We start from the raw sequence: 23509 nt of genomic DNA on the forward strand, positions 1-23509 counted from the left end.
CATCACATTACATGGCAATGCAATGCACAGTTGCTGAAGTTGAACCAAAATGAGCTTGTAATCTGGCTTCTGCAACTTTGAACATGAAAAATCCAATGAGGAGAAGAAAAGCAAAGCCAAAGAGTCCATCCCAAAATCCGACAAACAAGCAAAATGAACAAAAAACATTGAATTCAATTCTTTCTGATTTTAGAAACTGCATTAAAGAAGGGGTGCACCGGTCCTGGAGATACTGCAATACCAGGTCAATGCGTGGAGTGGACAGAGCAAGCTCTTTTTCCATCTCCCTGTTCTAAAAATCCATTTAATATATGGTCCCCAGATAGGGGACGTATCAGATATTAAACTGATAAGAACAGATACTACACTTGATCTTAGCCAAAAAGCCGAGAAGCGATAACCAGAATTGGTTTCAAACTACGGAGCCACCCAAGGATCTTGAAAAGTCCATTTGTGGAGATGAGCTCCTGGACTCCCGTTAAGAAGACATGTTGTCAACCTCTAGATCCCTTACATGCCTGCACTTTTCGGCTTGCTGCTGCTGCAATCCACGCGTTTTAGATCTGCATAACTCCACCTCTTTAAACACAGCACCTTCACCCCCTGCTGTTCCCACCCGCCTCAACACCGTTGGAAGGGAGGAGAACCAATTAAGGCGGGGGGTGGGGTGGAACGAGCAGCTGTCTACCCTTAGCAGGAGGGCTCCTGATTACATACCTCTCCTGCTGCTGCTGCTGCTGGCTGTCCAGCAGCAGACTGAAGGTGGCTGCTGCTGTGCACAGGTATATAAAGGCTCAGAGCCTATTATGACACGCGCAGCCAGCGTTCCATTGCCACATTCCATCTACTGCAGGCAGGATACCTGGCTGGCTGAATGTCGCTGAGAAGCTCACAGAGACCGCCATAAGCAACAGTTTAACAGAATGCCACAGACTAATCAACCAAACTTTTTGGGTTGGGTTCTCTTTTATAGTCTGCAGGCATTAAATGAAAGAAGTCAGTGTTCCAGCAGAAGGAGACAACGTTTCAGAAAAGGCATTGTAGCAAACCAAAAAAGAAATTTTAAGCGCAGCAGAGTAACCAGCGCACATACCTGTTAGCTCAGGTGAGTTTAAAAGGCTGCTGTTGATAACAAGGGCATTTGCTAAATAGATGGTGTGTGTGCAACAATATACTGAAAGGTCAATTATATTGTGCAGCTTATCTCACCACCTGTAGTTATTTAGGTGAAAGCTCCAAAATGCTTGCCTAATATGTCTGTTTATCCAAAAGGAAGTAAAAAGGGAGAGCTAGAAAGATAGCATTGCATCACATTACATGGCAATGCAATGCACAGTTGCTGAAGTTGAACCAAAATGAGCTTGTAATCTGGCTTCTGCAACTTTGAACATGAAAAATCCAATGAGGAGAAGAAAAGCAAAGCCAAAGAGTCCATCCCAAAATCCGACAAACAAGCAAAATGAACAAAAAACATTGAATTCAATTCTTTCTGATTTTAGAAACTGCATTAAAGAAGGGGTGCACCGGTCCTGGAGATACTGCAATACCAGGTCAATGCGTGGAGTGGACAGAGCAAGCTCTTTTTCCATCTCCCTGTTCTAAAAATCCATTTAATATATGGTCCCCAGATAGGGGACGTATCAGATATTAAACTGATAAGAACAGATACTACACTTGATCTTAGCCAAAAGGCCGAGAAGCGATAACCAGAATTGGTTTCAAACTACGGAGCCACCCAAGGATCCTGAAAAGTCCATTTGTGGAGATGAGCTCCTGGACTCCCGTTAAGAAGACATGTTGTCAACCTCTAGATCCCTTACATGCCTGCACTTTTCGGCTTGCTGCTGCTGCAATCCACGCGTTTTAGATCTGCATAACTCCACCTCTTTAAACACAGCACCTTCACCCCCTGCTGTTCCCACCCGCCTCAACACCGTTGGAAGGGAGGAGAACCAATTAAGGCGGGGGGTGGGGTGGAACGAGCAGCTGTCTACCCTTAGCAGGAGGGCTCCTGATTACATACCTCTCCTGCTGCTGCTGCTGTTGGCTGTCCAGCAGCAGACTGAAGGTGGCTGCTGCTGTGCACAGGTATATAAAGGCTCAGAGCCTATTATGACACGCGCAGCCAGCGTTCCATTGCCACATTCCATCTACTGCAGGCAGGATACCTGGCTGGCTGAATGTCGCTGAGAAGCTCACAGAGACCGCCATAAGCAACAGTTTAACAGAATGCCACAGACTAATCAACCAAACTTTTTGGGTTGGGTTCTCTTTTATAGTCTGCAGGCATTAAATGAAAGAAGTCAGTGTTCCAGCAGAAGGAGACAACGTTTCAGAAAAGGCATTGTAGCAAACCAAAAAAGAAATTTTAAGCGCAGCAGAGTAACCAGCGCACATACCTGTTAGCTCAGGTGAGTTTAAAAGGCTGCTGTTGATAACAAGGGCATTTGCTAAATAGATGGTGTGTGTGCAACAATATACTGAAAGGTCAATTATATTGTGCAGCTTATCTCACCACCTGTAGTTATTTAGGTGAAAGCTCCAAAATGCTTGCCTAATATGTCTGTTTATCCAAAAGGAAGTAAAAAGGGAGAGCTAGAAAGATAGCATTGCATCACATTACATGGCAATGCAATGCACAGTTGCTGAAGTTGAACCAAAATGAGCTTGTAATCTGGCTTCTGCAACTTTGAACATGAAAAATCCAATGAGGAGAAGAAAAGCAAAGCCAAAGAGTCCATCCCAAAATCCGACAAACAAGCAAAATGAACAAAAAACATTGAATTCAATTCTTTCTGATTTTAGAAACTGCATTAAAGAAGGGGTGCACCGGTCCTGGAGATACTGCAATACCAGGTCAATGCGTGGAGTGGACAGAGCAAGCTCTTTTTCCATCTCCCTGTTCTAAAAATCCATTTAATATATGGTCCCCAGATAGGGGACGTATCAGATATTAAACTGATAAGAACAGATACTACACTTGATCTTAGCCAAAAGGCCGAGAAGCGATAACCAGAATTGGTTTCAAACTACGGAGCCACCCAAGGATCCTGAAAAGTCCATTTGTGGAGATGAGCTCCTGGACTCCCGTTAAGAAGACATGTTGTCAACCTCTAGATCCCTTACATGCCTGCACTTTTCGGCTTGCTGCTGCTGCAATCCACGCGTTTTAGATCTGCATAACTCCACCTCTTTAAACACAGCACCTTCACCCCCTGCTGTTCCCACCCGCCTCAACACCGTTGGAAGGGAGGAGAACCAATTAAGGCGGGGGGTGGGGTGGAACGAGCAGCTGTCTACCCTTAGCAGGAGGGCTCCTGATTACATACCTCTCCTGCTGCTGCTGGCTGTCCAGCAGCAGACTGAAGGTGGCTGCTGCTGTGCACAGGTATATAAAGGCTCAGAGCCTATTATGACACGCGCAGCCAGCGTTCCATTGCCACATTCCATCTACTGCAGGCAGGATACCTGGCTGGCTGAATGTCGCTGAGAAGCTCACAGAGACCGCCATAAGCAACAGTTTAACAGAATGCCACAGACTAATCAACCAAACTTTTTGGGTTGGGTTCTCTTTTATAGTCTGCAGGCATTAAATGAAAGAAGTCAGTGTTCCAGCAGAAGGAGACAACGTTTCAGAAAAGGCATTGTAGCAAACCAAAAAAGAAATTTTAAGCGCAGCAGAGTAACCAGCGCACATACCTGTTAGCTCAGGTGAGTTTAAAAGGCTGCTGTTGATAACAAGGGCATTTGCTAAATAGATGGTGTGTGTGCAACAATATACTGAAAGGTCAATTATATTGTGCAGCTTATCTCACCACCTGTAGTTATTTAGGTGAAAGCTCCAAAATGCTTGCCTAATATGTCTGTTTATCCAAAAGGAAGTAAAAAGGGAGAGCTAGAAAGATAGCATTGCATCACATTACATGGCAATGCAATGCACAGTTGCTGAAGTTGAACCAAAATGAGCTTGTAATCTGGCTTCTGCAACTTTGAACATGAAAAATCCAATGAGGAGAAGAAAAGCAGAGCCAAAGAGTCCATCCCAAAATCCGACAAACAAGCAAAATGAACAAAAAACATTGAATTCAATTCTTTCTGATTTTAGAAACTGCATTAAAGAAGGGGTGCACCGGTCCTGGAGATACTGCAATACCAGGTCAATGCGTGGAGTGGACAGAGCAAGCTCTTTTTCCATCTCCCTGTTCTAAAAATCCATTTAATATATGGTCCCCAGATAGGGGACGTATCAGATATTAAACTGATAAGAACAGATACTACACTTGATCTTAGCCAAAAGGCCGAGAAGCGATAACCAGAATTGGTTTCAAACTACGGAGCCACCCAAGGATCCTGAAAAGTCCATTTGTGGAGATGAGCTCCTGGACTCCCGTTAAGAAGACATGTTGTCAACCTCTAGATCCCTTACATGCCTGCACTTTTCGGCTTGCTGCTGCTGCAATCCACGCGTTTTAGATCTGCATAACTCCACCTCTTTAAACACAGCACCTTCACCCCCTGCTGTTCCCACCCGCCTCAACACCGTTGGAAGGGAGGAGAACCAATTAAGGCGGGGGGTGGGGTGGAACGAGCAGCTGTCTACCCTTAGCAGGAGGGCTCCTGATTACATACCTCTCCTGCTGCTGCTGCTGCTGGCTGTCCAGCAGCAGACTGAAGGTGGCTGCTGCTGTGCACAGGTATATAAAGGCTCAGAGCCTATTATGACACGCGCAGCCAGCGTTCCATTGCCACATTCCATCTACTGCAGGCAGGATACCTGGCTGGCTGAATGTCGCTGAGAAGCTCACAGAGACCGCCATAAGCAACAGTTTAACAGAATGCCACAGACTAATCAACCAAACTTTTTGGGTTGGGTTCTCTTTTATAGTCTGCAGGCATTAAATGAAAGAAGTCAGTGTTCCAGCAGAAGGAGACAACGTTTCAGAAAAGGCATTGTAGCAAACCAAAAAAGAAATTTTAAGCGCAGCAGAGTAACCAGCGCACATACCTGTTAGCTCAGGTGAGTTTAAAAGGCTGCTGTTGATAACAAGGGCATTTGCTAAATAGATGGTGTGTGTGCAACAATATACTGAAAGGTCAATTATATTGTGCAGCTTATCTCACCACCTGTAGTTATTTAGGTGAAAGCTCCAAAATGCTTGCCTAATATGTCTGTTTATCCAAAAGGAAGTAAAAAGGGAGAGCTAGAAAGATAGCATTGCATCACATTACATGGCAATGCAATGCACAGTTGCTGAAGTTGAACCAAAATGAGCTTGTAATCTGGCTTCTGCAACTTTGAACATGAAAAATCCAATGAGGAGAAGAAAAGCAAAGCCAAAGAGTCCATCCCAAAATCCGACAAACAAGCAAAATGAACAAAAAACATTGAATTCAATTCTTTCTGATTTTAGAAACTGCATTAAAGAAGGGGTGCACCGGTCCTGGAGATACTGCAATACCAGGTCAATGCGTGGAGTGGACAGAGCAAGCTCTTTTTCCATCTCCCTGTTCTAAAAATCCATTTAATATATGGTCCCCAGATAGGGGACGTATCAGATATTAAACTGATAAGAACAGATACTACACTTGATCTTAGCCAAAAGGCCGAGAAGCGATAACCAGAATTGGTTTCAAACTACGGAGCCACCCAAGGATCCTGAAAAGTCCATTTGTGGAGATGAGCTCCTGGACTCCCGTTAAGAAGACATGTTGTCAACCTCTAGATCCCTTACATGCCTGCACTTTTCGGCTTGCTGCTGCTGCAATCCACGCGTTTTAGATCTGCATAACTCCACCTCTTTAAACACAGCACCTTCACCCCCTGCTGTTCCCACCCGCCTCAACACCGTTGGAAGGGAGGAGAACCAATTAAGGCGGGGGGTGGGGTGGAACGAGCAGCTGTCTACCCTTAGCAGGAGGGCTCCTGATTACATACCTCTCCTGCTGCTGCTGCTGCTGGCTGTCCAGCAGCAGACTGAAGGTGGCTGCTGCTGTGCACAGGTATATAAAGGCTCAGAGCCTATTATGACACGCGCAGCCAGCGTTCCATTGCCACATTCCATCTACTGCAGGCAGGATACCTGGCTGGCTGAATGTCGCTGAGAAGCTCACAGAGACCGCCATAAGCAACAGTTTAACAGAATGCCACAGACTAATCAACCAAACTTTTTGGGTTGGGTTCTCTTTTATAGTCTGCAGGCATTAAATGAAAGAAGTCAGTGTTCCAGCAGAAGGAGACAACGTTTCAGAAAAGGCATTGTAGCAAAAAAAAAAAGAAATTTTAAGCGCAGCAGAGTAACCAGCGCACATACCTGTTAGCTCAGGTGAGTTTAAAAGGCTGCTGTTGATAACAAGGGCATTTGCTAAATAGATGGTGTGTGTGCAACAATATACTGAAAGGTCAATTATATTGTGCAGCTTATCTCACCACCTGTAGTTATTTAGGTGAAAGCTCCAAAATGCTTGCCTAATATGTCTGTTTATCCAAAAGGAAGTAAAAAGGGAGAGCTAGAAAGATAGCATTGCATCACATTACATGGCAATGCAATGCACAGTTGCTGAAGTTGAACCAAAATGAGCTTGTAATCTGGCTTCTGCAACTTTGAACATGAAAAATCCAATGAGGAGAAGAAAAGCAAAGCCAAAGAGTCCATCCCAAAATCCGACAAACAAGCAAAATGAACAAAAAACATTGAATTCAATTCTTTCTGATTTTAGAAACTGCATTAAAGAAGGGGTGCACCGGTCCTGGAGATACTGCAATACCAGGTCAATGCGTGGAGTGGACAGAGCAAGCTCTTTTTCCATCTCCCTGTTCTAAAAATCCATTTAATATATGGTCGCCAGATAGGGGACGAATCAGATATTAAACTGATAAGAACAGATACTACACTTGATCTTAGCCAAAAGGCCGAGAAGCGATAACCAGAATTGGTTTCAAACTACGGAGCCACCCAAGGATCCTGAAAAGTCCATTTGTGGAGATGAGCTCCTGGACTCCCGTTAAGAAGACATGTTGTCAACCTCTAGATCCCTTACATGCCTGCACTTTTCGGCTTGCTGCTGCTGCAATCCACGCGTTTTAGATCTGCATAACTCCACCTCTTTAAACACAGCACCTTCACCCCCTGCTGTTCCCACCCGCCTCAACACCGTTGGAAGGGAGGAGAACCAATTAAGGCGGGGGGTGGGGTGGAACGAGCAGCTGTCTACCCTTAGCAGGAGGGCTCCTGATTACATACCTCTCCTGCTGCTGCTGCTGCTGGCTGTCCAGCAGCAGACTGAAGGTGGCTGCTGCTGTGCACAGGTATATAAAGGCTCAGAGCCTATTATGACACGCGCAGCCAGCGTTCCATTGCCACATTCCATCTACTGCAGGAAGGATACCTGGCTGGCTGAATGTCGCTGAGAAGCTCACAGAGACCGCCATAAGCAACAGTTTAACAGAATGCCACAGACTAATCAACCAAACTTTTTGGGTTGGGTTCTCTTTTATAGTCTGCAGGCATTAAATGAAAGAAGTCAGTGTTCCAGCAGAAGGAGACAACGTTTCAGAAAAGGCATTGTAGCAAACCAAAAAAGAAATTTTAAGCGCAGCAGAGTAACCAGCGCACATACCTGTTAGCTCAGGTGAGTTTAAAAGGCTGCTGTTGATAACAAGGGCATTTGCTAAATAGATGGTGTGTGTGCAACAATATACTGAAAGGTCAATTATATTGTGCAGCTTATCTCACCACCTGTAGTTATTTAGGTGAAAGCTCCAAAATGCTTGCCTAATATGTCTGTTTATCCAAAAGGAAGTAAAAAGGGAGAGCTAGAAAGATAGCATTGCATCACATTACATGGCAATGCAATGCACAGTTGCTGAAGTTGAACCAAAATGAGCTTGTAATCTGGCTTCTGCAACTTTGAACATGAAAAATCCAATGAGGAGAAGAAAAGCAAAGCCAAAGAGTCCATCCCAAAATCCGACAAACAAGCAAAATGAACAAAAAACATTGAATTCAATTCTTTCTGATTTTAGAAACTGCATTAAAGAAGGGGTGCACCGGTCCTGGAGATACTGCAATACCAGGTCAATGCGTGGAGTGGACAGAGCAAGCTCTTTTTCCATCTCCCTGTTCTAAAAATCCATTTAATATATGGTCCCCAGATAGGGGACGTATCAGATATTAAACTGATAAGAACAGATACTACACTTGATCTTAGCCAAAAGGCCGAGAAGCGATAACCAGAATTGGTTTCAAACTACGGAGCCACCCAAGGATCCTGAAAAGTCCATTTGTGGAGATGAGCTCCTGGACTCCCGTTAAGAAGACATGTTGTCAACCTCTAGATCCCTTACATGCCTGCACTTTTCGGCTTGCTGCTGCTGCAATCCACGCGTTTTAGATCTGCATAACTCCACCTCTTTAAACACAGCACCTTCACCCCCTGCTGTTCCCACCCGCCTCAACACCGTTGGAAGGGAGGAGAACCAATTAAGGCGGGGGGTGGGGTGGAACGAGCAGCTGTCTACCCTTAGCAGGAGGGCTCCTGATTACATACCTCTCCTGCTGCTGCTGCTGCTGGCTGTCCAGCAGCAGACTGAAGGTGGCTGCTGCTGTGCACAGGTATATAAAGGCTCAGAGCCTATTATGACACGCGCAGCCAGCGTTCCATTGCCACATTCCATCTACTGCAGGCAGGATACCTGGCTGGCTGAATGTCGCTGAGAAGCTCACAGAGACCGCCATAAGCAACAGTTTAACAGAATGCCACAGACTAATCAACCAAACTTTTTGGGTTGGGTTCTCTTTTATAGTCTGCAGGCATTAAATGAAAGAAGTCAGTGTTCCAGCAGAAGGAGACAACGTTTCAGAAAAGGCATTGTAGCAAACCAAAAAAGAAATTTTAAGCGCAGCAGAGTAACCAGCGCACATACCTGTTAGCTCAGGTGAGTTTAAAAGGCTGCTGTTGATAACAAGGGCATTTGCTAAATAGATGGTGTGTGTGCAACAATATACTGAAAGGTCAATTATATTGTGCAGCTTATCTCACCACCTGTAGTTATTTAGGTGAAAGCTCCAAAATGCTTGCCTAATATGTCTGTTTATCCAAAAGGAAGTAAAAAGGGAGAGCTAGAAAGATAGCATTGCATCACATTACATGGCAATGCAATGCACAGTTGCTGAAGTTGAACCAAAATGAGCTTGTAATCTGGCTTCTGCAACTTTGAACATGAAAAATCCAATGAGGAGAAGAAAAGCAAAGCCAAAGAGTCCATCCCAAAATCCGACAAACAAGCAAAATGAACAAAAAACATTGAATTCAATTCTTTCTGATTTTAGAAACTGCATTAAAGAAGGGGTGCACCGGTCCTGGAGATACTGCAATACCAGGTCAATGCGTGGAGTGGACAGAGCAAGCTCTTTTTCCATCTCCCTGTTCTAAAAATCCATTTAATATATGGTCCCCAGATAGGGGACGTATCAGATATTAAACTGATAAGAACAGATACTACACTTGATCTTAGCCAAAAGGCCGAGAAGCGATAACCAGAATTGGTTTCAAACTACGGAGCCACCCAAGGATCCTGAAAAGTCCATTTGTGGAGATGAGCTCCTGGACTCCCGTTAAGAAGACATGTTGTCAACCTCTAGATCCCTTACATGCCTGCACTTTTCGGCTTGCTGCTGCTGCAATCCACGCGTTTTAGATCTGCATAACTCCACCTCTTTAAACACAGCACCTTCACCCCCTGCTGTTCCCACCCGCCTCAACACCGTTGGAAGGGAGGAGAACCAATTAAGGCGGGGGGTGGGGTGGAACGAGCAGCTGTCTACCCTTAGCAGGAGGGCTCCTGATTACATACCTCTCCTGCTGCTGCTGCTGCTGGCTGTCCAGCAGCAGACTGAAGGTGGCTGCTGCTGTGCACAGGTATATAAAGGCTCAGAGCCTATTATGACACGCGCAGCCAGCGTTCCATTGCCACATTCCATCTACTGCAGGCAGGATACCTGGCTGGCTGAATGTCGCTGAGAAGCTCACAGAGACCGCCATAAGCAACAGTTTAACAGAATGCCACAGACTAATCAACCAAACTTTTTGGGTTGGGTTCTCTTTTATAGTCTGCAGGCATTAAATGAAAGAAGTCAGTGTTCCAGCAGAAGGAGACAACGTTTCAGAAAAGGCATTGTAGCAAACCAAAAAAGAAATTTTAAGCGCAGCAGAGTAACCAGCGCACATACCTGTTAGCTCAGGTGAGTTTAAAAGGCTGCTGTTGATAACAAGGGCATTTGCTAAATAGATGGTGTGTGTGCAACAATATACTGAAAGGTCAATTATATTGTGCAGCTTATCTCACCACCTGTAGTTATTTAGGTGAAAGCTCCAAAATGCTTGCCTAATATGTCTGTTTATCCAAAAGGAAGTAAAAAGGGAGAGCTAGAAAGATAGCATTGCATCACATTACATGGCAATGCAATGCACAGTTGCTGAAGTTGAACCAAAATGAGCTTGTAATCTGGCTTCTGCAACTTTGAACATGAAAAATCCAATGAGGAGAAGAAAAGCAAAGCCAAAGAGTCCATCCCAAAATCCGACAAACAAGCAAAATGAACAAAAAACATTGAATTCAATTCTTTCTGATTTTAGAAACTGCATTAAAGAAGGGGTGCACCGGTCCTGGAGATACTGCAATACCAGGTCAATGCGTGGAGTGGACAGAGCAAGCTCTTTTTCCATCTCCCTGTTCTAAAAATCCATTTAATATATGGTCCCCAGATAGGGGACGTATCAGATATTAAACTGATAAGAACAGATTTTGCGTTTATATTTAAAATATCGTAGTCTTTATCTTTTCTTCAGAGCTTTAAAATAACATCTTCCATAGGTGATAGTTCCATATACTCAGGGCTCTTTTCTTTCCAAGCTTCTTCATATCCATTAGGTAGTACATATAAATTTCACTTAATGCCAGTCTTATACAATCCTTGACTTCTATATAGTCTCTTTTAAACAACAATATGTTTCTGGTCTTCCATAGAGCACTTTTAACACAACTCAAAGTGCACCATAAAACTCTCTCTTTTTCTTTCGTCATGTTTGGTAAAATCCCATATAAAACCACTTCATGGCTTAAAAAATTAAGACCAGATAAAAATTTTAAAAGCTCACCACAGTCTTTCCACACTTGCTGTGCAAAATCACAATTCCAAATAAGGTGCATAGTAGTCTCATCATTATTGCACTGATGCCTCGGGCAGGTTTGTATAGTGCTAAGTCTTCTTTTATACTGGAAATCACGAGTCGGTAAACATTCCTGCACAATCATCCAAGCTAAGTCTTTATGTTGATTCATCAGGTAAGGTGCATTTGTTAAATTCCATATTTTAGTGACTCTGCTATATGAATAATGGCTTATGGGCGTCAAAGTTTCTTTCTTTTTTAATTGCTGCAGCAGCTTCCTTGCATTCTTCAATGTCTCCATCTCAAAAGAATCTAGGCCATATAATCTGATAACTTTCTCCAGGATGGCATATTGTTGTGGAGGTGATAACAACACTGGGCTTGTTAAAGAAATGGATATCCACTTTCGCCTCCTAAAAATGTGGCCAGCTGCATATCTTAAAAAATGTGCCCAAGGGCTTGAAGCAAACATATATTTAAAACAGAGGCTAAAAAACTTGGAGTATAAAAACAGTTTGACGTTGGGAACATCCTTACCACCAAGGTGGTGCATCTTGTACATTGTTTCTCTCTTCACCTTTTCGAACTTAGAGTTCCACACAAATTCAAACAGCATTCTCTGTAATCTTCTCGCTGTAAGGTCACTTGGGGGATAAACATAACTGAGATATAACATGACAGGAAGCAGAAGGGCCTTAATAATTAAAACTTTACCTTCGATTGTTAATTTTCTTAATTTCCAAAAGTCAATCTTCTTTTGTATTTTGTCCCTTACTCCATCCCAGCTCTTCATTCCATCATTCTGTCGATCAAAAATCACGCCCAGAATTTTAATCTTCTCTGACTGCATCGGGAGATCAGGGATGGACACATCCGCCCAATTGCCACGGACAAAACAATCACATTTCTCAATGTTTAACTTAAAACCTGAGGCTTCACAAAAAAAATTGGTCGTTCTTATAGCTCTCCTGAGAGCGGCAGGTGATGAACAAAAAATAGTAATATCATCCATGTAGCCCATTACCTTCACATCTCTTCCATGTCCTCCAGGGATAGGGACACCTTTAATCACTTTATCCTCTCGTAGCATAGATAAAAGAGGCTCTATTGCACATATAAATAGCACTGGGGACAAAGGGCAGCCTTGCTTCACACCTGAATGCAAAAACACTTCATTAGACAAAAATCCATTGATTAAAATTTTACTAAAAGAGTTCTTATATAAAAGTGCCACTTGCTTGATAAAAATTTCAGGGAAGCCCATTTTTTTTAAAACCAACCATAAAAAACAATGAGAGACACGATCAAAAGCCTTTTGAAAATCCAACGATAAAATTGCTAAGTCTTGCTTCCTGGATTGCTGGTACCATATGACATCGCGGATGGTATTGAGATGCTCCGCAACTCCTCTTCCTGGCACCCCACATACCTGGTCTTCATAAATAACTTTGGATAAAACTTTTTTAAAACGGTTCACTAAAATTTTGGACATCAACTTGTAATCAACATTCAACAGTGTGATTGGTCTCCAGTTTGCCAGATGGGATTTGGCTCCTTTTTTAAAAATCAGGGAGACCAGACCACTTCTCCAAGATATAGGCAGGATATCACACTTAAAAGCTTCTTTGATTACTAAAAACAAGTCGGGTTTTAAAAAATTCCAAAATTCACGATAAAATTCAACAGGCAAACCGTCAGAACCAGGGGTTTTCCCATAGGAAAAACTTTTGATAGCAGCATCTACTTCCGACAAGGTGACTTCAGTGCATAACAATTCTTGGTCTTCGCGGCTCAGACTATTTTTTAATGAATTAAGGGCATCTTCAGTAAAAGACTGGTCTATAGTTTTCTCATTAAAAAGCTGCTGATAAAACTGGTGAGCTTGGTTGAGCATACCTTCAGTTGTAGTTTCACCCTCTAATTCTGTTATCATTTCCTTAGCAGCAACTACTTTTTTAAAAAAAAATCTTGAGCACTTTTCATTTTTCTCCATCACTTCAATTTTTGAGTTATAAATTATTTCCTTACCCTTCGACTCTATACTCTTTTTAATTTCTTTTTTTGTTGCTTCAATTAAATCGTCCATTTCAAGTCCCACATCTCTTAGTTGATAACAGGTCTGCAATTTAGTAATAAGCCTTTTATGCCAAGCGGACTTTTCTCTTGCATTGGCTATGCTGACCTTGATAAAAAAACTTTTTATCTTCATCTTGCTGTATTCCCACCATTCTAGCAGAGTTAAAAATTTTTGTTGTTTTGTTCTTAAATAATTAAAAAACGCTTTAAAATCTGTTCTTACCTTAGGATCTTGTAACAATGTTGTATTTAGCCTCCAAACTCCTCTTGCCTTGACAAGCCCAGGTAATTCTAACTCTGATAGCAACATCTTATGATCTGAAAAAATGTTTGGGATTAAGACAACAGATTTGACATTCACATATTGGGACATGAAAATAAAATCAATACGAGATTTAGAAGAAGAGTTCTCCCAAGTATAACCGGGATCATTACTACGGATCTCTTTCCAGGAGTCTCTAAGAAAAAAATCAGTTAACAAATCCTTTAGTTGTTTCTCTGTTTTGTCTTTTTTAGGAACGGTGGAACTCCCGCTTCTCCCTTCACCAGGCAAGACACAATTGAAATCCCCACAGAACATCAGAGGCGATGAACCAGGTAGGTAATATTGCACATCTTCAAACAACTGATGTCTCTCTTCCTTCACCGGAGAAGCATAAATGTTCAAAAGTCTAAAGTCCACACCTTTAAAACTAATATTTAAGAAAAGAGCACGTCCAGAAGAAATGTCCACAAAAGAGTTGATTTTAAAGTCATGCGACCTAAACAGCACTCCAATGCCAGAGGAACGATTTTCATTATCTCCGGACCAGATAGAGGGCCCATGAGGCCAATCTTTTCTTAAATCTGCATAATTCATATCAAAGTCAATGTTACATTCTTGCAAACAAAAGACATCACAGTCCACTGTTGACAGGTAGGAAAACAAAGCAGCCCTTCTTGTAGAGCCCCTTATACTCCTCACATTGAGCGAGGCTACTTTAATTGATGAGGTCATGATAGGTTAGTTCAGGTCACACTACTGTCAGAATCAGACATAAAGCCCACCGATGTTAACGGGCTCTGCACTTCTGAGTCCGAAAAAGAAATGTTTATAGGGTCTGAAGGCCTTGGCTCCTCAGGAGGGGCAGCGGGAGCCATTGGCTTGTATTGCAGAAGACTTGGTTTTAATGGACACTTCTTGGAAGTCTCCCTGGCCACATTCTCATCAGACCTATCATCTGTTTTCCTTTTCCTACGAGTTTCCAGCTCCATTGCTTCTTCCTCCGAGCTAAATGTCCCGATTTCAGCAGAGGGACTCCCCTCCACCACCATATCACCCGGATCAGAATCAGCAGCCCAGTCCTTAGATGAAGCTTCCCTCCTCTCAGGACGGACAGGTTTCTCAGCTGGAGGTTTCTGCATAGACGTGGGCTTATGCGCAGCAGGAATAGGAGAACTGGCAGGTTTTCCCTGTGCAGCAGGCACTGAAGTGCTTGTGGACCCGCCTACAGGGGGTTGTGTTCGCACAGTAGATACAGGAGCACCGGTGGGACCCCCCTTAGCAGCAGGAGCAGGAGGGTTGGTTGGCTTCCTCTGTGCAGCAGGTGCAGACGTACCACCTGATGTACTAGCAGGCTTGGTCTGTGGAGCAGGTACTGGAGAGCTAGAAGACTGCCCCCGCGCTGTAGACGCACCCGCAGGAGCAGGAACAGCAGAGGGTTGCCTCTGCCCCCCGGGAGCAGATGGAGGCACACGGGCAGGTTGCTTTGCCAGCGTTTCAGCATAGGTTTCCGCCTTTTTCTTCAAAGGACACTCCCGGAAGGAGTGACCTGGGACCCGGCAGATGTTGCACACCATCTCATTGGTACAGTCCATTGTGGCATGTCCATGCTTGTAGCACTTCTTACAGATTGCCACCTCCTCCTTGCAGTTCTCATAAGTGTGACCGAAACACATGCATTTCCGGCAGAAGAGGGGCATGTCCGGGTAGAAGAGGCGCCCCCGCTCCCTACCGATCAGGAAACTTGACGGAGGATGACGCTGACCACCAATGCCATTTGGATCTTCACAAAATTTAACAAAAAATTTATGCTTTCCCGTCCAGAGGTTTTCCTCATTCATGACCTTGTGGGAATACCGCAGTTCTGGGAAATAGTTTTGAAGAAAGCAAATAATATTAACTAAGGGAACATGAGGGTTGCTCATCTGAACCACGAGCGGCTTCTCTCCACCGGAGTAAAGGATGACAAAAGTGAATCCTTTAAGATCCTCATCTGAAAGGTGCAGGTGAATCTGGCGGAAGAGGTTCTGGCACGCATACTCCGACTCCAGAGTCAAAGTGAAGGAACCGGGGCGATCTTGAAGGGCCAGGATGTCTTCCCTCTTTACTCCTAGGATCTCCAGCAGCACTCTCCTCACGAAAAACTTCAAGGTCATCTTCTCCTTGGATGCATCGTCCACTTCGATTTTGAAAGAGTTCTTGATGCGAAGGTCACCAGCTCTGGCATAGCGCACTGCGGCCGCTACTGCTGATGCCATCTTCAAAAGGTAGATAGGGTCGATCGCCTTCTTGGTTTCTTTGCGTATCTGCCCCCTAAAGCAGCATGAGGCTTAAGACGGCTTTTACACCGCCGATGCCTCAAGGCCAAGGGCACGATTGGCTTAGAATCCTTCTGGCAAGATGTGGTATCTTAGCCAAAAGGCCGAGAAGCGATAACCAGAATTGGTTTCAAACTACGGAGCCACCCAAGGATCCTGAAAAGTCCATTTGTGGAGATGAGCTCCTGGACTCCCGTTAAGAAGACATGTTGTCAACCTCTAGATCCCTTACATGCCTGCACTTTTCGGCTTGCTGCTGCTGCAATCCACGCGTTTTAGATCTGCATAACTCCACCTCTTTAAACACAGCACCTTCACCCCCTGCTGTTCCTACCCGCCTCAACACCGTTGGAAGGGAGGAGAACCAATTAAGGCGGGGGGTGGGGTGGAACGAGCAGCTGTCTACCCTTAGCAGGAGGGCTCCTGATTACATACCTCTCCTGCTGCTGCTGCTGCTGGCTGTCCAGCAGCAGACTGAAGGTGGCTGCTGCTGTGCACAGGTATATAAAGGCTCAGAGCCTATTATGACACGCGCAGCCAGCGTTCCATTGCCACATTCCATCTACTGCAGGCAGGATACCTGGCTGGCTGAATGTCGCTGAGAAGCTCACAGAGACCGCCATAAGCAACAGTTTAACAGAATGCCACAGACTAATCAACCAAACTTTTTGGGTTGGGTTCTCTTTTATAGTCTGCAGGCATTAAATGAAAGAAGTCAGTGTTCCAGCAGAAGGAGACAACGTTTCAGAAAAGGCATTGTAGCAAACCAAAAAAGAAATTTTAAGCGCAGCAGAGTAACCAGCGCACATACCTGTTAGCTCAGGTGAGTTTAAAAGGCTGCTGTTGATAACAAGGGCATTTGCTAAATAGATGGTATGTGTGCAACAATATACTGAAAGGTCAATTATATTGTGCAGCTTATCTCACCACCTGTAGTTATTTAGGTGAAAGCTCCAAAATGCTTGCCTAATATGTCTGTTTATCCAAAAGGAAGTAAAAAGGGAGAGCTAGAAAGATAGCATTGCATCACATTACATGGCAATGCAATGCACAGTTGCTGAAGTTGAACCAAAATGAGCTTGTAATCTGGCTTCTGCAACTTTGAACATGAAAAATCCAATGAGGAGAAGAAAAGCAAAGCCAAAGAGTCCATCCCAAAATCCGACAAACAAGCAAAATGAACCAAAAACATTGAATTCAATTCTTTCTGATTTTAGAAACTGCATTAAAGAAGGGGTGCACCGGTCCTGGAGATACTGCAATACCAGGTCAATGCGTGGAGTGGACAGAGCAAGCTCTTTTTCCATCTCCCTGTTCTAAAAATCCATTTAATATATGGTCCCCAGATAGGGGACGTATCAGATATTAAACTGATAAGAACAGATTTTTTTGATTGAATATATCTTTTATTAGCACAAAAAATAAGTTAACAGACAGTGTACAGTGCCGCAGCCCAGTACACACAGAATTCTACATCATATTTACATAGCATGAGGATACGACGCACTAACTAGACACATCACACCCCTATGCTACACAAAACACTCAATCTGAAAGAAAAAGCATATCAATCAATACAGTACGACGAACCGTGATAAGGGATAGGGATTGGGAAAAAGGGGATGGGGAGGGGAAAATCACAGGCCCGAAGCTTTATTGAAAGACAAGACACATAAGGGGAGAGGGGGAGGAGGGGTTTAGTCCTCATCCTCGTCCTCCGGACCGTCCATGATGGAATAGTCTCTGAGCAGGCTGTGGATCAGCCTGCGGCAGTCCTGGATGGACATCCTCTCCCTCCTCAAGATGAGCCGGTTCCTGGCGACCCAAAGGGCATCCTTGAAGCAGTTCATAAGGCGCCAAGCCTCCTGGATGGCTCCGACGGTATGAACCCCAGGGAAGAGTCCATAAAGCACAGAATGGTGCGATAGGCTCGCCCTGGGGACAGAGTTCCTCAGGTCGTCCTCAAGTGCAGTCAATAGGCGCTGTGCAAATCCGCAGTCCCAAAAAGTGTGCAAAGATGTTTCCTCCACGAAGGGGCACCTTGGGCAGTACCGGGTCTTGCACAGGTTCCGGGCATGCATGAATGACCGGACGGGCAGTCCGCCCTGAATCGCCATCCACGACAAGTCCTTGTGCCCGTTGGTCAGCCTGTCAGACGACACATTTGTCCACACAGTCTCCAGCGTGTCCTGGTGAAGTCCTGTGATGTTCTCCACGTCATCCTTGGCTCTGATTAGCTTGTGGATAGTTTTGGGCTTCCACAAGTCGGGCTTGAGTCCCTCCAGTTGATGCTCCCCCACAAATCGAACGACGTCTCCGTAGAACCATGGCGTCGTCCAGTTGTAGGGGAAGGAGCTGTCCCACTTGTCCCAGCCGAGTCGCCTCCAAAGAGGAAGCAGGAAGAAGCGAGACATGGACCTGAAAGAAGGGGTGCAACGGTCCTGGAGATACTGCAATACCAGGTCAATGCGTGGAGTGGACAGAGCAAGCTCTTTTTCCATCTCCCTGTTCTAAAAATCCATTTAATATATGGTCCCCAGATAGGGGACGTATCAGATATTAAACTGATAAGAACAGATACTACACTTGATCTTAGCCAAAAGGCCGAGAAGCGATAACCAGAATTGGTTTCAAACTACGGAGCCACCCAAGGATCCTGAAAAGTCCATTTGTGGAGATGAGCTCCTGGACTCCCGTTAAGAAGACATGTTGTCAACCTCTAGATCCCTTACATGCCTGCACTTTTCGGCTTGCTGCTGCTGCAATCCACGCGTTTTAGATCTGCATAACTCCACCTCTTTAAACACAGCACCTTCACCCCCTGCTGTTCCCACCCGCCTCAACACCGTTGGAAGGGAGGAGAACCAATTAAGGCGGGGGGTGGGGTGGAACGAGCAGCTGTCTACCCTTAGCAGGAGGGCTCCTGATTACATACCTCTCCTGCTGCTGCTGCTGCTGGCTGTCCAGCAGCAGACTGAAGGTGGCTGCTGCTGTGCACAGGTATATAAAGGCTCAGAGCCTATTATGACACGCGCAGCCAGCGTTCCATTGCCACATTCCATCTACTGCAGGCAGGATACCTGGCTGGCTGAATGTCGCTGAGAAGCTCACAGAGACCGCCATAAGCAACAGTTTAACAGAATGCCACAGACTAATCAACCAAACTTTTTGGGTTGGGTTCTCTTTTATAGTCTGCAGGCATTAAATGAAAGAAGTCAGTGTTCCAGCAGAAGGAGACAACGTTTCAGAAAAGGCATTGTAGCAAACCAAAAAAGAAATTTTAAGCGCAGCAGAGTAACCAGCGCACATACCTGTTAGCTCAGGTGAGTTTAAAAGGCTGCTGTTGATAACAAGGGCATTTGCTAAATAGATGGTGTGTGTGCAACAATATACTGAAAGGTCAATTATATTGTGCAGCTTATCTCACCACCTGTAGTTATTTAGGTGAAAGCTCCAAAATGCTTGCCTAATATGTCTGTTTATCCAAAAGGAAGTAAAAAGGGAGAGCTAGAAAGATAGCATTGCATCACATTACATGGCAATGCAATGCACAGTTGCTGAAGTTGAACCAAAATGAGCTTGTAATCTGGCTTCTGCAACTTTGAACATGAAAAATCCAATGAGGAGAAGAAAAGCAAAGCCAAAGAGTCCATCCCAAAATCCGACAAACAAGCAAAATGAACAAAAAACATTGAATTCAATTCTTTCTGATTTTAGAAACTGCATTAAAGAAGGGGTGCACCGGTCCTGGAGATACTGCAATACCAGGTCAATGCGTGGAGTGGACAGAGCAAGCTCTTTTTCCATCTCCCTGTTCTAAAAATCCATTTAATATATGGTCCCCAGATAGGGGACGTATCAGATATTAAACTGATAAGAACAGATACTACACTTGATCTTAGCCAAAAGGCTGAGAAGAGATAACCAGAATTGGTTTCAAACTACGGAGCCACCCAAGGATCCTGAAAAGTCCATTTGTGGAGATGAGCTCCTGGACTCCCGTTAAGAAGACATGTTGTCAACCTCTAGATCCCTTACATGCCTGCACTTTTCGGCTTGCTGCTGCTGCAATCCACGCGTTTTAGATCTGCATAACTCCACCTCTTTAAACACAGCACCTTCACCCCCTGCTGTTCCCACCCGCCTCAACACCGTTGGAAGGGAGGAGAACCAATTAAGGCGGGGGGTGGGGTGGAACGAGCAGCTGTCTACCCTTAGCAGGAGGGCTCCTGATTACATACCTCTCCTGCTGCTGCTGCTGGCTGTCCAGCAGCAGACTGAAGGTGGCTGCTGCTGTGCACAGGTATATAAAGGCTCAGAGCCTATTATGACACGCGCAGCCAGCGTTCCATTGCCACATTCCATCTACTGCAGGCAGGATACCTGGCTGGCTGAATGTCGCTGAGAAGCTCACAGAGACCGCCATAAGCAACAGTTTAACAGAATGCCACAGACTAATCAACCAAACTTTTTGGGTTGGGTTCTCTTTTATAGTCTGCAGGCATTAAATGAAAGAAGTCAGTGTTCCAGCAGAAGGAGACAACGTTTCAGAAAAGGCATTGAAGCAAACCAAAAAAGAAATTTTAAGCGCAGCAGAGTAACCAGCGCACATACCTGTTAGCTCAGGTGAGTTTAAAAGGCTGCTGTTGATAACAAGGGCATTTGCTAAATAGATGGTGTGTGTGCAACAATATACTGAAAGGTCAATTATATTGTGCAGCTTATCTCACCACCTGTAGTTATTTAGGTGAAAGCTCCAAAATGCTTGCCTAATATGTCTGTTTATCCAAAAGGAAGTAAAAAGGGAGAGCTAGAAAGATAGCATTGCATCACATTACATGGCAATGCAATGCACAGTTGCTGAAGTTGAACCAAAATGAGCTTGTAATCTGGCTTCTGCAACTTTGAACATGAAAAATCCAATGAGGAGAAGAAAAGCAAAGCCAAAGAGTCCATCCCAAAATCCGACAAACAAGCAAAATGAACAAAAAACATTGAATTCAATTCTTTCTGATTTTAGAAACTGCATTAAAGAAGGGGTGCACCGGTCCTGGAGATACTGCAATACCAGGTCAATGCGTGGAGTGGACAGAGCAAGCTCTTTTTCCATCTCCCTGTTCTAAAAATCCATTTAATATATGGTCCCCAGATAGGGGACGAATCAGATATTAAACTGATAAGAACAGATACTACACTTGATCTTAGCCAAAAGGCCGAGAAGCGATAACCAGAATTGGTTTCAAACTACGGAGCCACCCAAGGATCCTGAAAAGTCCATTTGTGGAGATGAGCTCCTGGACTCCCGTTAAGAAGACATGTTGTCAACCTCTAGATCCCTTACATGCCTGCACTTTTCGGCTTGCTGCTGCTGCAATCCACGCGTTTTAGATCTGCATAACTCCACCTCTTTAAACACAGCACCTTCACCCCCTGCTGTTCCCACCCGCCTCAACACCGTTGGAAGGGAGGAGAACCAATTAAGGCGGGGGGTGGGGTGGAACGAGCAGCTGTCTACCCTTAGCAGGAGGGCTCCTGATTACATACCTCTCCTGCTGCTGCTGCTGCTGGCTGTCCAGCAGCAGACTGAAGGTGGCTGCTGCTGTGCACAGGTATATAAAGGCTCAGAGCCTATTATAACACGCGCAGCCAGCGTTCCATTGCCACATTCCATCTACTGCAGGCAGGATACCTGGCTGGCTGAATGTCGCTGAGAAGCTCACAGAGACCGCCATAAGCAACAGTTTAACAGAATGCCACAGACTAATCAACCAAACTTTTTGGGTTGGGTTCTCTTTTATAGTCTGCAGGCATTAAATGAAAGAAGTCAGTGTTCCAGCAGAAGGAGACAACGTTTCAGAAAAGGCATTGTAGCAAACCAAAAAAGAAATTTTAAGCGCAGCAGAGTAACCAGCGCACATACCTGTTAGCTCAGGTGAGTTTAAAAGGCTGCTGTTGATAACAAGGGCATTTGCTAAATAGATGGTGTGTGTGCAACAATATACTGAAAGGTCAATTATATTGTGCAGCTTATCTCACCACCTGTAGTTATTTAGGTGAAAGCTCCAAAATGCTTGCCTAATATGTCTGTTTATCCAAAAGGAAGTAAAAAGGGAGAGCTAGAAAGATAGCATTGCATCACATTACATGGCAATGCAATGCACAGTTGCTGAAGTTGAACCAAAATGAGCTTGTAATCTGGCTTCTGCAACTTTGAACATGAAAAATCCAATGAGGAGAAGAAAAGCAAAGCCAAAGAGTCCATCCCAAAATCCGACAAACAAGCAAAATGAACAAAAAACATTGAATTCAATTCTTTCTGATTTTAGAAACTGCATTAAAGAAGGGGTGCACCGGTCCTGGAGATACTGCAATACCAGGTCAATGCGTGGAGTGGACAGAGCAAGCTCTTTTTCCATCTCCCTGTTCTAAAAATCCATTTAATATATGGTCCCCAGATAGGGGACGTATCAGATATTAAACTGATAAGAACAGATTTTTTTTTTTTTTTATCGAAAGCCCGAATTCGTGTACAAAACCCGAGTGCGCTTGAAAAAGTGACAAGTGCCACAAAAAAAAAGTGCACTAGGATGCTGGTCTTCTTGAAACCCTCTCCAAAAGGAGAAGGGTCCCCCAAACCATTCCCCGTCCCTCCGAGCCAGAAGGCCACAGCGAGGCACAGGGACAAATTGCCACCTCCAGCCGGAGCCAGAGGCGACCCAATCTTACCCTCAATACCTGCCCGAGTTCTCACCCGAGCAAGGCACTGGGAGCCAAAGACTGTGCTCCCCTCCCGGAAGAGGGGAGCCAACAACGCTCTCCTCCCGAAAGAGGAGAGCCAGGGGGGTTCAGGGGGAGCGGAACCTGATGGCCACACACTCCCCCCCTAGACCTGCCAAGAGAGGAACCCGTAAGGGAACCGCATCCCGACAAAATCCTAGTAAGGACGTGGACACACGTGAAAAAGTGGACACACAGTGACAAAAAAAAATTAAATAAATAGTGAAGGTTTCACAGTATAATACTGCCCGGACCTTCGACCGGGAATTGAAAAATTCCCCATCCTAAGGCCAGAAGGCCCGGAATAAGGGTGTGTGTGAAGAAAGAAATATTGAAGTGCTAGTGCAAATGTGCCATAAACTCAAGTGGGGTTCCCAATCCCAGTGAGTTAAGGCACCCCAGGGTCACCACTCCTGGGGCACTTCACACTTCGGGCTTTCGATCTTCCCCGGCCCAATGGCGTCGATCCTGGGGGGCCATGCTTTCCACCAGATGACTATATTAGCCACCTGGCGTACTAACAAGTGCCTAAACCCCAGTGTGCATAATGTATCAATCTACTAGGGCGGCAAACATCCAAAACCGCCTTTTCGAAAGATACTACACTTGATCTTAGCCAAAAGGCCGAGAAGCGATAACCAGAATTGGTTTCAAACTACGGAGCCACCCAAGGATCCTGAAAAGTCCATTTGTGGAGATGAGCTCCTGGACTCCCGTTAAGAAGACATGTTGTCAACCTCTAGATCCCTTACATGCCTGCACTTTTCGGCTTGCTGCTGCTGCAATCCACGCGTTTTAGATCTGCATAACTCCACCTCTTTAAACACAGCACCTTCACCCCCTGCTGTTCCCACCCGCCTCAACACCGTTGGAAGGGAGGAGAACCAATTAAGGCGGGGGGTGGGGT

At 44.8% G+C, this 23509-nt stretch overlaps 13 non-coding genes and 2 pseudogenes across 13 annotated transcripts; all 15 read right to left on the reverse strand.

Annotated features, from left to right (window-relative positions):
- Window positions 1–207: 207 nt before the first annotated feature.
- On the reverse strand, window positions 208–398 carry LOC141224109 (U2 spliceosomal RNA). The gene has a single exon (XR_012291625.1). It is a non-coding gene; the product is annotated as a U2 spliceosomal RNA (small nuclear RNA).
- Window positions 399–1513: 1115 nt separating this feature from the next.
- On the reverse strand, window positions 1514–1704 carry LOC141224229 (U2 spliceosomal RNA). Its single transcript, XR_012291724.1, has one exon. It is a non-coding gene; the product is annotated as a U2 spliceosomal RNA (small nuclear RNA).
- A 1115-nt stretch (window positions 1705–2819) lies between these two features.
- LOC141224241 (U2 spliceosomal RNA) lies at window positions 2820–3010 on the reverse strand. The gene has a single exon (XR_012291731.1). It is a non-coding gene; the product is annotated as a U2 spliceosomal RNA (small nuclear RNA).
- Window positions 3011–4119: 1109 nt separating this feature from the next.
- On the reverse strand, window positions 4120–4310 carry LOC141224252 (U2 spliceosomal RNA). Its single transcript, XR_012291732.1, has one exon. It is a non-coding gene; the product is annotated as a U2 spliceosomal RNA (small nuclear RNA).
- A 1115-nt stretch (window positions 4311–5425) lies between these two features.
- Window positions 5426–5616, reverse strand: LOC141224263 (U2 spliceosomal RNA). Its single transcript, XR_012291733.1, has one exon. It is a non-coding gene; the product is annotated as a U2 spliceosomal RNA (small nuclear RNA).
- A 1115-nt stretch (window positions 5617–6731) lies between these two features.
- On the reverse strand, window positions 6732–6922 carry LOC141224149 (U2 spliceosomal RNA). The gene has a single exon (XR_012291664.1). It is a non-coding gene; the product is annotated as a U2 spliceosomal RNA (small nuclear RNA).
- Window positions 6923–8037: 1115 nt separating this feature from the next.
- LOC141224273 (U2 spliceosomal RNA) lies at window positions 8038–8228 on the reverse strand. The gene has a single exon (XR_012291734.1). It is a non-coding gene; the product is annotated as a U2 spliceosomal RNA (small nuclear RNA).
- A 1115-nt stretch (window positions 8229–9343) lies between these two features.
- LOC141224275 (U2 spliceosomal RNA) lies at window positions 9344–9534 on the reverse strand. Its single transcript, XR_012291735.1, has one exon. It is a non-coding gene; the product is annotated as a U2 spliceosomal RNA (small nuclear RNA).
- A 1115-nt stretch (window positions 9535–10649) lies between these two features.
- Window positions 10650–10825, reverse strand: LOC141224167 (U2 spliceosomal RNA; annotated as a pseudogene).
- A 6231-nt stretch (window positions 10826–17056) lies between these two features.
- On the reverse strand, window positions 17057–17250 carry LOC141224159 (U2 spliceosomal RNA). The gene has a single exon (XR_012291674.1). It is a non-coding gene; the product is annotated as a U2 spliceosomal RNA (small nuclear RNA).
- A 1000-nt stretch (window positions 17251–18250) lies between these two features.
- On the reverse strand, window positions 18251–18441 carry LOC141224121 (U2 spliceosomal RNA). Its single transcript, XR_012291636.1, has one exon. It is a non-coding gene; the product is annotated as a U2 spliceosomal RNA (small nuclear RNA).
- Window positions 18442–19556: 1115 nt separating this feature from the next.
- Window positions 19557–19747, reverse strand: LOC141224100 (U2 spliceosomal RNA). Its single transcript, XR_012291616.1, has one exon. It is a non-coding gene; the product is annotated as a U2 spliceosomal RNA (small nuclear RNA).
- Window positions 19748–20859: 1112 nt separating this feature from the next.
- LOC141224137 (U2 spliceosomal RNA) lies at window positions 20860–21050 on the reverse strand. Its single transcript, XR_012291652.1, has one exon. It is a non-coding gene; the product is annotated as a U2 spliceosomal RNA (small nuclear RNA).
- Window positions 21051–22165: 1115 nt separating this feature from the next.
- On the reverse strand, window positions 22166–22352 carry LOC141224203 (U2 spliceosomal RNA). The gene has a single exon (XR_012291708.1). It is a non-coding gene; the product is annotated as a U2 spliceosomal RNA (small nuclear RNA).
- A 794-nt stretch (window positions 22353–23146) lies between these two features.
- LOC141224257 (U2 spliceosomal RNA) lies at window positions 23147–23238 on the reverse strand (annotated as a pseudogene).
- Between the last annotated feature and the right edge of the window lie 271 nt (window positions 23239–23509).

The sequence above is a fragment of the Phyllobates terribilis genome, unplaced genomic scaffold (assembly GCF_046119375.1).
Source record: "Phyllobates terribilis strain yellow unplaced genomic scaffold, ASM4611937v1 Scaffold_381__1_contigs__length_1843176, whole genome shotgun sequence".
In the NCBI taxonomy this organism is placed as follows: domain Eukaryota; kingdom Metazoa; phylum Chordata; class Amphibia; order Anura; family Dendrobatidae; genus Phyllobates; species Phyllobates terribilis.